This window comes from Pseudophryne corroboree, chromosome 3 (genome assembly GCF_028390025.1).
Source record: "Pseudophryne corroboree isolate aPseCor3 chromosome 3, aPseCor3.hap2, whole genome shotgun sequence".
Classification (NCBI taxonomy): Eukaryota; Metazoa; Chordata; class Amphibia; order Anura; family Myobatrachidae; genus Pseudophryne; species Pseudophryne corroboree.
Genome location: NC_086446.1, coordinates 523,583,374 through 523,595,924, shown reverse-complemented (window position 1 = coordinate 523,595,924; position 12,551 = coordinate 523,583,374). Strand labels below are relative to the sequence as shown.

The window sequence follows — 12,551 nt, the reverse complement described above, 5'->3', positions numbered from 1 at the left end:
AGCAGGAGGTTACCCTATAAGATATAGTCACACACTAGGGCATTATATTGCGACCAGCCGTTGCTTCGGCATGGATGTGCAGTGCTCCCGCTGCGTGGTCAGATTCCCTGTCGGAAAATAACTATGGATAGGGACAATATTTTGCTGAAAATAGAGCATATAAAAGACGTGGTCTTATACATACGTGATGCACAGAGGGATATTTGCCGGCTGGCATCAAAAATAAGCGCTAAGTCCATTGCCGCCAGACGGGGGTTATGGACTTGGCAATGGTCAGGCGATGCCGACTCGAATCGGCACATGGAAGTTGCCCTATAAGGGGGTAAAACTGTTTGGGGATGGTTTTTCAGACCTCTTTTCCACAGCTACTGTTGGGAAATCGATTTTTTTGCCACAGGCTACCCCACAACAAAAGAAAGCAACGTATCATCAAGTACAGTCCTTTCGGCCCCAGAAAAGCAAGAGGGCTAGAGGCTCATCCTTTCTGCCGAGAGGCAAAGGTAGAGGAAAAAGCTGCAACACACAGCTAGTTCCCAAGAGCAGAAATCCTCCCTGCGTCCGGTAGGTCCACAGCATGGTGCGGGGGCTGCTCAGGCGGACCCGGGTACGGTGGGGGCCCGTCTCAGAAATTTCAGCGGACAGTGGGCTCTCTCACATGGATCCCTGGGTCCTTCAAGTAGTATCTCAGGGGTACAGGCTGGAGTTCGAGACGTTCTTCCCCCCGCCGTTTCCTAAAATCTGCCTTACCGGCACCTCCCTCTGCCAGGGAAGACGGTGTTGGTGGATATTCAACACTATAATCACAACAAGTGATTGTCAAGGTGCCCCTCCTTCAGCAAGGAAGGGGTTACTATTCCACAGTGGTTGTGGTACCGAAACGTTTCGGTGAGACCCATCTTGAAATTAAAATACTTGAACTTTTATATCAGAAGTTTCAAGTTCAAGATGGAATCGCTCAGGGCGGATATTACGAGCCTGGACGAGGGGGATTACAGGGTCTCCCTGGACATCAAGGATGCATACCTGCTTGTCCCCATTTACCCTCCTCACCAGGAGTACCTCAGATATGTGGTACAGGACTGTCACTATCAGTTCCAGACGTGGCCGGTGGAGTTGTCCACGGTGTCACGAACCGGTCTCTTACCTTTGCGGGTTCTGGGGTTCATCCGTTGCCAGTGCGGTTGCTCGCGGTGCTGTGCGCCCGTGTGAGGACGCGGCGTGATCAGTGGCACAGGTAATGCAGAGTCTGGGAACTGTGAGTGCGGGGACCAAATGGCCTAAGGCACTGCGGTGTGTCTGCTGTATAGGAGGTGGCCATGTTGGAGACCAAATAGCTAATACAGAGCACTTGTGAAAACACCTGTGGGCAGGTGTAAGCCAATCCCGTGCTTGTGCTGCCTTTAAGTAGGCTGGGATTATGTTACTCTGGGCCAGTGCTTTGTTGTATCAACGCTGTGCTCTAGCTCTGAGCTCTCTCCGTGCATTCCTGTGTGATTCCCGTGGTCCAGATATCGCCTCCGTTCCCAGAGGTTCGTCTGCAGCCTTCACTGCTGAAAGATCCACCAGCTCCCCGCTGTGCTGTCAGTTAAATGCACACCTACTGGAAGTAGTTGGATTCCCAGAGTCTTGCATGAGGTTACCTTGTCTGCCTACCATACAAAGTTTGGAGGATTCCATTACCCTCAGCTGTTCATTTGTTCTACTCTGCATTTAACCCGTTCACCACCTTGTCATCTCCTACAGTTTTCACAGTGATCTCCGGAACCCGCAAGTAACCCAATTCAGTACTTTTATTTTCTATGTTACCATAACAAGGATAATTCTTCACAGCTTCTCAGTTAACTCTCAAAACTTCATTGCAAATCCTTACAGTTATTTCTTCATGTCTGCATTAACCAGTTAAACACATTCTGCAGTTCAGCATCAAAGCTTGTTTATATTTGGACAATTCAACATTTGTTCATCAGCTTGTTTTATATACAGTACCATGAACATTTATTTTATTTGTCTTTGAGATTTATCCTGCATATTATTTCTGCCATTCCTGCAATACTTCAGTATGATATGATGATTAACAACTTGTCATTTAACTCTTTACTGGAATTGTTAATTTCAATAAATATATGGAACGGAACTTTCTTCGTCCTCCCTGCTTTTTTCATACCCCAGCACCTACACCTGTGGTTGGTCCCGGGTTAACGGATTCACAAAAACACCCGGACCTGACACACGGCACCGAAGGTCTTTACCTAGGTAATGGCAGAAGTGATGATACTCCTTCGCAAGAAAGAAGTTTTTATTATCCCGTACTTGGACGATCTCCTGATAAAGGCGAGGTCCAAAGAACAGTTGGTAGTGGGGGTAGCACTCTCTCGGGAAGTGCTACAACAGCACGACTGGATTCTCAATATTCCAAAGTCACAGCTGGTCCCGACGACACGTCTTCTGTTCCTGGAAATGTTTCTGAACGCAGACCAGAAAAGAGTGTTTCTTCCAGTGGAAAAAGCCGAGGAGTTGTCATCTCTAGTAAGAGACATCCTATAACCAGGACAGGTGTCGGTACATCAATGCACACGAGTCCTGGGAAAAATGGTAGCTTCGTACGAAGCATAATTCCATTCGGAAGACTCCACGCAAGGACGTTCCAGTGGGACCTGTTGGACTAATGGTCCGGGTCCCATCTACAGATACAACAGCGGATAACCCTGTCAGCAAGAAACAGGGTGTCGCTGCTGTGGTGGCTGCAGAGGGCTCATCTACTAGAGGGCCGCAGATTCGGAATACAGGACTGGGTCCTGGTGACCACGGATGCCAGCCTTCGGGGCTGGGGTGCAGTCACACAGGGAAGAAATTTCCAAGGAGATTTCGCTTCACATAAATATTCTGCAGCGAAGGGCCATTTACAATGCCCTAAGCCAAGCAAGGCCCCTGCTTCAGAACCAGCCGGTACTGATCCAATCAGACGACATCACGGCGGTCGCCCATGTAAACAGACAGGGCGGCACAAGAAGCAGGATGGCGATGGCAGAAGCCACAAGGATTCTCCGATGGGCGACCTACACCCAGGAGAATGGGGACTTCATTCAGAAGTTTTCCAAATGCGGGTAAACCATTGGGAATGACCACGGGTGGACATGATGGCGTCCCGCCTCAACAAGAAGTTGAAAAGATATTGCGCCAGGTCAAGGGACCCTCAGGCGATCGCTGGGGACGCTCTAGTGACACCGTGGGTGTACCAGTCGGTTTATGTGTCTCCTCCTCTACCTCTCATACCCAAGGTACTGAGAATAATAAGAAGGCGAGGAGTGAAAACCATACTCGGGGTTACGGATTGGCCATGAAGAGCTTGGTACCCGGAACTTCAAGAGATGCTGGCAGAGGACCCTTGGCCTCTGCCGCTTAGACAAGACCTGCTGCAGCAGGGACCCTGTCTGTTCCAAGACTTACCGCGGCTGCGTTTGACGGCATGGCGGTAGAACACCGGATCCTAAAGGAAAAGGGTATTCCGAAGGAAGTCATCCCTACCCTGATCATAGCCAGGAAGGATGTCACCGCAAGACATTATCGCCGCGTTTGGCGAAAATGTATTGCTTGGTGGGAGGCCATGAAGGCCCCGACGGAGGAATTTCAACTATGTCGATTCCTGCACTTCCTGCAAGCAAGGGTGACGTTTGGGCCTCAAATTGGGGTCCATCAAGGTCCAGATTTCGGCTCTGTCGAATTTCTTCCAGAAAGAACTGGCTTCACTGCCTGAAGTTCAGACTTTGGTTAAAGGAGTACTACATATTCAGCCTCCTTTTGTGCCTCCTGTGGCACTTTTTGGATCTCAACGTGGTGTTGGATTTCCTAAAGTCGCATTGGTTGAGCCACTTAAAACCATGGAGCTAAAGTATCTCGCGTGGAAAGTGGTCATGCTGTTGGCCTTGGCCTTGGCCAGGCGTGTGTCAGAATTGGCGGCTTTGTCATGTAAAAGCCTTATCTGGTTTTCTATATGGATAGGGCAGAGTTGAGGACTCGTCCTCAGTTTCTCCCAAAGGTGGTCTCAGGTTTTCACTTGAACAAACCTATTGTGGTGCCTGCGGCTACTAGGGACTTGGAGGATTCCAAGTTGCTGGACGTAGTCAGGGCCCTGAAAATTTTATTTTTCCAGGACGGCTGGAGTCAGGAAAACTGACTCGCTGTTTATCCTGATGGCACCCAACAAGCTGGGTGCTCCTGCTTCTAAGCAGTCTATTGCGCGCTGGATTTGTAGCACTATTCAGCTGGCGCATTCTGCGGTAGGATGACCGCAGCCTAAATCAATAAAAGCCCATTCCACAAGGAAGGTGGGCTCATCTTGGGCGGCTGGCCGAGGGGTCTCGGCTTTACAACTTTGCCGAGCAGCTACTTGGTCAGGGGCAAACACGTTTGCAAAATTCTATGAATTTGATACCCTGGCTGAGGAGGACCTGGAGTTCTCTCATTCGGTGCTGCAGAGTCATCCGCACTCTCCCGCCCGTTTGGGAGCTTTGGTATAATCCCCATGGTCCTTACGGAGTTCCCAGCATCCACTAGGACGTCAGAGAAAATAAGAATTTACTTACCGATAATTCTATTTCTCGTAGTCCGTAGTGGATGCTGGGCTCCCATCCCAAGTGCGGATTGTCTGCAATACTTGTACATAGTTATTGTTAACTAATCGGGTTCTTGTTGTGAGCCATCTATTCAGAGGCTCCTCTGTTATCATGCTGTTAACTGGGTTTCATATCACAAGTTGTACGGTGTGATTGGTGTGGCTGGTATGAGTCTTACCCTGGATTCAAAATCCTTCCTTATTGTGTACGCTCGTCCGGGCACAGTATCCTAACTGAGGCTTGGAGGAAGGTCATAGGGGGAGGAGCCAGTGCACACCAGGTAGTCCTAAAGCTTTCTTTTTGTGCCCAGTCTCCTGCGGAGCCGCTATTCCCCATGGTCCTTACGGAGTTCCCAGCATCCACTACGGACTACGAGAAATAGAATTATCGGTAAGTAAATTCTTATTTTGTCTAGGTGCTAGTTTGTACCCTTTAGCTGGATTTTCTCTGGCAGGGTCCGCAGGTTATCCAGAGGATAACAATGGGATATGATGGAGATACAGCGGATTGGCACCAAACGATCACAAGCTTTCAGGCCTCCCAGGATACAACGGGCCCGTCCATATAATTCCGCCCACTGCTCAGGCAAATCAGTTTTTGTTTGGTGCGGCAGGAGCCGGACCATGGTCAGAGGGCTGCTGTTCTAGGGCAGCCATAAACTTTCTTATTTTATTTTTTACAGTCTTACTATGTTTTTGAGTGATCTTTCTTAACAGCGTCTTATACGCATATTGGAAAGAGTCGCTCCAACAACTCTCCGCAACAACGCTTACCCATGTGTACAGTGCTGTCTCTGCGGGCGTTTGTGTCGGATATACTAGCAGGTCCAGCAGACGTGACCAGGCTGTAGCCGGAGCACGGGGAGAAGGTAAGGCATCGGTTCCCCGTAGTCGGGGAATACGGACACAGCCGCACTGTATTGGAAGGAGACTACCAAACAGAAGCTGACGCGCCACCACCACGGGTGCTCCAGCGCTAAGACTTAGGGATCATAAGGCACCAGGAATAGTATGAGGCTGCGATCCCTAGGGTTGATGTCAGCGGTGGGGAGTTAGATGCTCTCCTGGTCGCCCCTCCCCCCAGTTCATGACCAGTTTCTGCGAGTCTCCCGCCGTGAACTGTTGCCTCACTTCCGTCTCGGACGCTACCATGAGGGGTCTCGGTCGCAGCATAGGCCGCTGCGTCTGTGTTCACTAAGCGCTCCCGCGAGGAGACCCGGTCGCAATACAGGCGTCTGTATGGCCGGTGCGTCTGTGTTCACTTAAAGTTCCCGAAGTGGCGGTGTACACTAGTAGCGTCTGGATCCACTCAGCGTTCGCTAACGTATTGGTCGATCTTGGAAGTGAGGTGAGTCTCCCTGTATCCCACTCTACCGAGTACGCGTTATACAGCACTAAATTTCTATCTACTTTTGTCAGTATGAATAGTTAAGTTTAAGTGCCTATTGCATATGAGTCTGTGTACATTACTGTGGTTTTCTTCGCAATGCGTCTGAATACATTAAGATCTGTATAAAACAGAATTCAATAATATGTACTCTTACATACTTTAAAATGTGTTTGTAGTTGATTATGTGCTCATATGACTAATATATAGCGTGACTGACTTCTAGTGTGATTGCTGACTTTAATATATGTTTGTCAGTTGGTCTTCTGATCCTCAATGCTGGTGCTTGGGTAGGGGTCAGATTGATATCACTTTAGAACAATAAAGTGGTTACAGTCACAAATTGTGTAGTACACTGTGAAAGTGCTGATTATTTATCATGTCTAAGAGCGGCAAAGGTGACGAGAGTACACTTAAAGTAACACCAACACTCATAGCATGTTGTCTTGCAATAACTGTATTATCCTCTCTGATCTGGTACAGGATGGTTCATGTGTAAAATGGTTTGCTTGTCAGCATAATAGATAAAACCCCTTTGGGCGAAGGAATAGGGTTCATTGTTAACCCATACAGGCAGCTCTCTACCTACGATATCCCCAACAGCTTCTCTAATAAAACAAGCTGAGAAACCAAGTGTAAATAAATCATCAACTGCACAGGCTACACAGGATGATTCATCAGACGATGAAACCTCTATATACTCTTCTTCGGCATACAAAGAACAGGTAAACATAGCTGAGTTAATGAGAGCAATAGAGGCTTTTCTGTCCTTAGAGGATTCAGCAAAGCCTGTGTTAAAAATTAAGGTACCTATGTTTAAACGTCCAAAAAAATAGGACCTCCTCATGGGGGACCCCAGCAGCTGATGAATATCAGGGAAAAAGCTTTGGGCTATACCCAATAAAGAATATAGGTTCCCAGTAAATGAGATTCCAAATATCTTTTTCCAGCTGTGGATTGTTTAAAAATGGGAAATGCCTCCTATACAGATATGCATATCAATTGATAGTGCGAAAATATATATGGCCTTTGCCGTCAACGTCAAAAGAGGGATGGTTTTCTGAAAACCATATTGTCTCTGTCTGGGGCAGTCATAAGGCCAGCCATGACTTCACCTTGCAATCTACAGCACACCACACTGGATGGGCCCAATCTAACTAGATCTTGGAAGCTAAGTAGTGTTGGGCCTGGTTAGTTCTTGGATGGGAGACCACCTTGGAATACCCGGTGCTGTAGGTACACTGGGATAAGGTGCTGGAAGACAGGTTTTTCAGCGCCTGCAAGGAAGCAAGAATCCCATATAGCTCATATGGACACTAATGTTCTAGGGCACCAGCATATTAACAATAGTTGCTCGCAGAGCAGTGTTGCTTACATACACGAAAAGCTGATTCAGAATCAAAGAAGGTTCTGGAAAATTTGCCTTTGGCTGGAAGTTTCTGTTTGGTAAGGAGTTAACAGATATTCTGGAGTCAAAATCAGACTCCAAGAAGGTCACGTTTCTTTCCATATATAACCCCAAACATAGGGGTCCGGTTTTCGGTCTTCTCGGTCATAAAGGAACATAACAGCCCAAATACAAGAAGTTTGGTAAGGCAAAGAAGCAAAGGCAACCAGAGGGCCAGCTTCCAAACCAGAGGATAAGCATGATGGTGCGGGCCTCCTTCTGGGGGAACCCAGGATAGGGGGCCAACTTCTTCAGTTTGCACAGATCTGGTAACAGCTTACAAACAGATGCCTGGGTGCAAGGAGCGGTATCTCTAGGTTATGTTTCTCTTTAAGAAGCATCCTCCTCGAAGTTTTCTGTTCCAGTCCGTCTCGGGTAGAGGCGAAGGACAGGGGCTTGCAAGAAGCAGTTCAGAAATGGCTTTGGTCAGGAATAAGCATTCCAATAACCCCTGCACAATAGGGACAGGGGGTTTTACTCCAATCGGGTTTGGGTTCAGAAGGATCCTATCACCCCAATCTCAAAATCCTAAACAAATAAGTTTGGGTACCACGGTTCACAGGGAAACGTTGCGTTCCATAGTTTTGGCATGGAGCCAGGGAATTACCGGGTATCCCTGGATAGTCAGGATATTTACCTACAGGTTCCTATAGCACTGTTCCATCACTGTTATCTCAAGGTTCACCATCCTCCAGCAACATTTTCAGTTCCAGACCTTACCCTTGGGGTTAGCCACAGCCTCCAGCGTATTTACCAAAATTATGATGATAATGGCAGCTTATCTCCGCAATACGGGGATAAGAAAATTGTCATACTTCGACCACCTTTTTTATCCTGGCACAGGAAAGGCTTCTGTGCTATCTCCAACAGACAATGACTTGTCTGCAGAGGCACTGGTGGTTCATGAATTGGGCAAAGTCATCTCGGGTTCCGTCACAACGGATGACTCACTGTGGGGCTGTACTGAATTCCAGTCTGCAGAAAATGGATTACCTCGGAACAAGATATACAAGGTACAGTCAAGTACTCAGAAATTGTTACACAGTCAAATGATATCAATTCACACAGCTATGCGACTGATGGGTTTGATGGTGTCAACATTCGACATGGTGGAGTGTGCACAATTCCACTCGACCTCAGCAGCGTCTGATTCTAGCCAGATGGAATGGAATACATCAGACAATAAAAAAACAAACTATGGTACTTTCACACAAGATAGGAAAGTCATCAGCCTGGTGGCTATAGACATCCCATCTAGACAAAGGGAGAATCTTTTGGATATCAGATGGCAGATCCTGACAAGATGCCAGTATCCAGTGTTGGGGAACAGTGTCCGGAAGATTATGGTTCCAGGGACAATGGACCATAGAAGAAAGTTGCCTGCCAATAAATCTGTTAGAACTTCGGGCCATATACATGGCACTGATTCAGGCAAAAGACACTCTTCAAGGAAGACCAGTCCAGATCCGCTCGGACAATTTAACGGCGGGGGCTTACCTCAACCATTAGGGAGGAACGCGCAGCCAAACAGCAATGAAGGAGGTAAGTCACATACTAAAGTGGGCAGAACTCAATCTTCCAGCATTGTCTGCAGTATTCATTCCGGGAGTCCTAAACTAGGAAGCGGATTTTCTCAGTTGACACGCCATTCAAGCAATTGAATGGGCTCTACACCCGCAAGTCTTTCAGACTCGGGTAGACAAGTGGGGGTTTGCCAGAGATAGATCTCATGGCGTCCCGTCTGAACAACTAAGTGCCCGCATATGGGGCAAGAACAAAGGATCCCGGAGCGATCTTTGTGGACGCATTGTCAGTGAAATGGGAGTTTCATCTGGCGTATCTATTTCCTCCGATCATCCTGCTACCAGGGTGGGGAGGAAGATAAAAGAAGCAAAGGGTGCCGTGATTCTAATAGCTCCGGCTTGGCCCAGAAGGCAATGGTACACAGATCTACAGAGAATGTCGATGGATGCTGCACTTCTACTTCCTCAACGTCCAGATCTACTAATGCAGGGTCCTTGTTATCACAGGCATCTGGATCGACTATCGTTGACGGCGTGGCTCTTGAAACCTCTATCCTGAAGTCAAGAGGATCTTGCTACAGGTAAATTCAAACATTGCACAGAGCAAGGAAACCCTCCTCAGCTCGCATTTATCACCAAATATGGCAGGCCTATATTCATGGTGCAGTGAAAGAACTATGGACCCGAAATCTTTCCAAGTTTCCTGGGTTTTAGATTTCCTTCAGGCAGGAATGGATAAGGGTTTGAAGGTGGCTTCCTTGAGAGTACAAGTATCAGCATTGACTGTAGGGTTTAAAAAAAAATTGCCAATTTACAGGATATGCGTACTTTTTCCAGGGAATGCTGCGCATTCAACCTCTTTTTGTTCCTCCTACAGTGCCTTGGGACTTGGGTCTACTCCTCAGAGCCCTTCAAGTTGCTCCGTTTGAACCACTTAATAAAGTGGATCTTAAATGGTTGACATCTAAAGTTCTCTTTCTACTGGCTATGGCGTCAGCTAGAAGAGCATCAGATTTAGGAGCGCTGTAATATTGTTCTCCTTTTCTGTTTTTTTTTTATCCAGATAAAGCAGTTCTCAGAACTAGGTCTGGGTATCTTCCTAAGGTGGTGTCTAAATTCCACCTTAATGAAGAAAATGTAGTCCCAGTTTTTAGGTATCGGGATTTTCTGCGGGAGATGCGTCGCTGGATGTAGTCAGAGCATTAAGGATCTATGTGGATCGCACAAGTGCCATCAGACAGACAGATTCTCTATTAATTTTCTACGGAATTCAGAGAGAGGATGGCCTGCTACTAAATAGACGCTGGCTAGAGGGCTTCGAATGACGATTTCGGAAGCATACTCTCAAGCGGATCTCCCTGTTCCGGCTAATGTCTCTGTTCACTCTACTCGTAAGGTAGGTCCTTCATAGGCAGCACAACATGGTGCTTCAGCAGAACAGATATGTAAGGCAGCCACATAGTCTTCCATAAACACATTCATTAGACATTATGCTTGGATACTTTTGCCTCTCATTTCGCTGAATTCGGGCGAAAGGTTCTCCTGTCCAATCAGGAGCGTCCCCACCACTAAAATTGCTTTGGGTAATCCCAATGTTATCCTGTGGATAACCTGTGGACCCTGCCGGAGAAATATACGTTATGGTAAGAACTTACCGTTGATAACGATATTTCTCTAACGTCCTAGTGGATGCTGGGAACTCCGAAAGGCCCATGGGGAATAGCGGCTCCGCAGGAGTCTGGGCACAACTAAAAGAAAGCTTTTAGACTACCTGGTGTGCACTGGCTCCTCCCACTATGACCCTCCTCCAAGCCTCAGTTAGATTTTTGTGCCCGGCCGAGCTGGATGCACACTAGGGGCTCTCCTGAGCTCTTAGAAGAAAGTATATTTTAGGTTTTTTATTTTACAGTGAGACCTGCTGGCAACAGGCTCACTGCAACGAGGGACTAAGGGGAGAAGAAGCGAACCTACCTGCTTGCAGCTAGCTTGGGCTTCTTAGGCTACTGGACACCATTAGCTCCAGAGGGACCGACCGCATGGAACTGGCCTTGGTGTTCGGTCCCGGAGCCGCGACGCCGTCCCCCTTACAGAGCCAGAAGCAAGAAGAAGTCCGGAAAATCGGCGGCATGAAGACTTCTGTCTTCTCCAAGGTAGCGCACAGCACTGCAGCTGTGCGCCATTGCTTCTCATACACACTTCACACTCCGGTCACTGAGGGTGCAGGGCGCTGGGGGGGGGGGGGGGGCGCCCTGAGCAGCAATAAAAACACCTTGGCTGGCAAAACAATCACAATATATAGCCCCAGAGGCTATATATGTGATAATTACCCCTGCCAGAATCCTTAAAAAAGCGGGAGAATAGTCCGCGAAAAAGGGGCTGAGCTATCCCCCTCAGCACACTGGCGCCATTTTTCCCTCACAGTTCCGCTGGAAGGAAGCTCCCTGGCTCTCCCCTGCAGTCTACACTACAGAAAAAGGGTAAAAAAGAGAGGGGGGGCACTAAATTTAGGCGCAGTAAATATTATAGCAGCTATAGGGGACATAATTCAGTTAGTCCCTGCAGTATATAGCGCTCTGGTGTGTGCTGGCATACTCTCTCTCTGTCTCCCCAAAGGGCTTCTGTGGGGTCCTGTCCTCTGTTTAGAGCATTCCCGGTGTGTGTGCGGTGTGTCGGTACGGCTGTGTCGACATGTTTGAGGAGGAAAATTATGTGGAGGCGGAGCAGATGCCTGTAGAAGTGGTGTCACCCCCTGCGGGGCAGACACCTGAGTGGATGGTTTTATGGAAGGAATTACGTGCAAGTGTCGACTCCTTACACAAAAAATTTGACGACATGCCAAATGCGGGACAGCCGGCTTCTCAGCTTGTGCCTGCCCAGGTGTCTCAAAGGCCATCAGGGGCTCTAAAACGCCCGCTACCTCAGATGGCAGACCCAGATGTCGACACGGATACTGATACCAGTGTCGACGACGATGAGTCTAATCTAATGTCCACTAAGGCCATTCGCTGCATGATTGAGGCAATGAAAGAGGTGTTACACATTTCAGATTTAAACCCAGGTACCACAAAAAAGGGTATTATGTTTGGGGAGAAAAAACTACCCGTAGTTTTTCCCCCATCTGAAGAATTAAATGAAGTGTGTGAAGAAGCGTGGGCTTTCCCTGATAAAAGATTGATAATCTCAAAAAAATTACTAATGGCGTTCCCTTTCCCGCCAGAGGATAGGGCACGTTGGGAAACACCTCCTAGGGTGGATAAAGCGCTCACACGTTTGTCTAAAAAGGTGGCACTTCCGTCTCCGGATACGGCCGCCCTGAAGGAGCCTGCGGATAGAAAACAGGAGGCGATCCTGAAGTCTATATATACACACACACACACAGGCATTATACTTAGGCCAGCTATTGCGTCAGCATGGATGTGCAGTGCTGCCGCTGCGTGGTCAGATTCCCTGTCAGAAAATATTGACACCCTTGACAGGGACACTATTCTGCTAACCATAGAGCATATAAAAGACTCAGTCTTATACATGAGAGATGCACAGAGGGAGATCTGCCGGCTGGCATCTAAAATAAGTGCATTGTCC

At 47.9% G+C, this 12,551-nt stretch overlaps 1 protein-coding gene and 1 pseudogene across 1 annotated transcript in view; both read left to right on the top strand.

The window, feature by feature from the left end:
• Positions 1-12,551, top strand: part of NPLOC4 (NPL4 homolog, ubiquitin recognition factor) — a 234,289-nt gene that overhangs the window by 80,179 nt on the left and 141,559 nt on the right. The gene's annotated exons all lie outside the window — the stretch shown is intronic.
• Positions 7,121-7,238, top strand: LOC134897996 (5S ribosomal RNA; annotated as a pseudogene).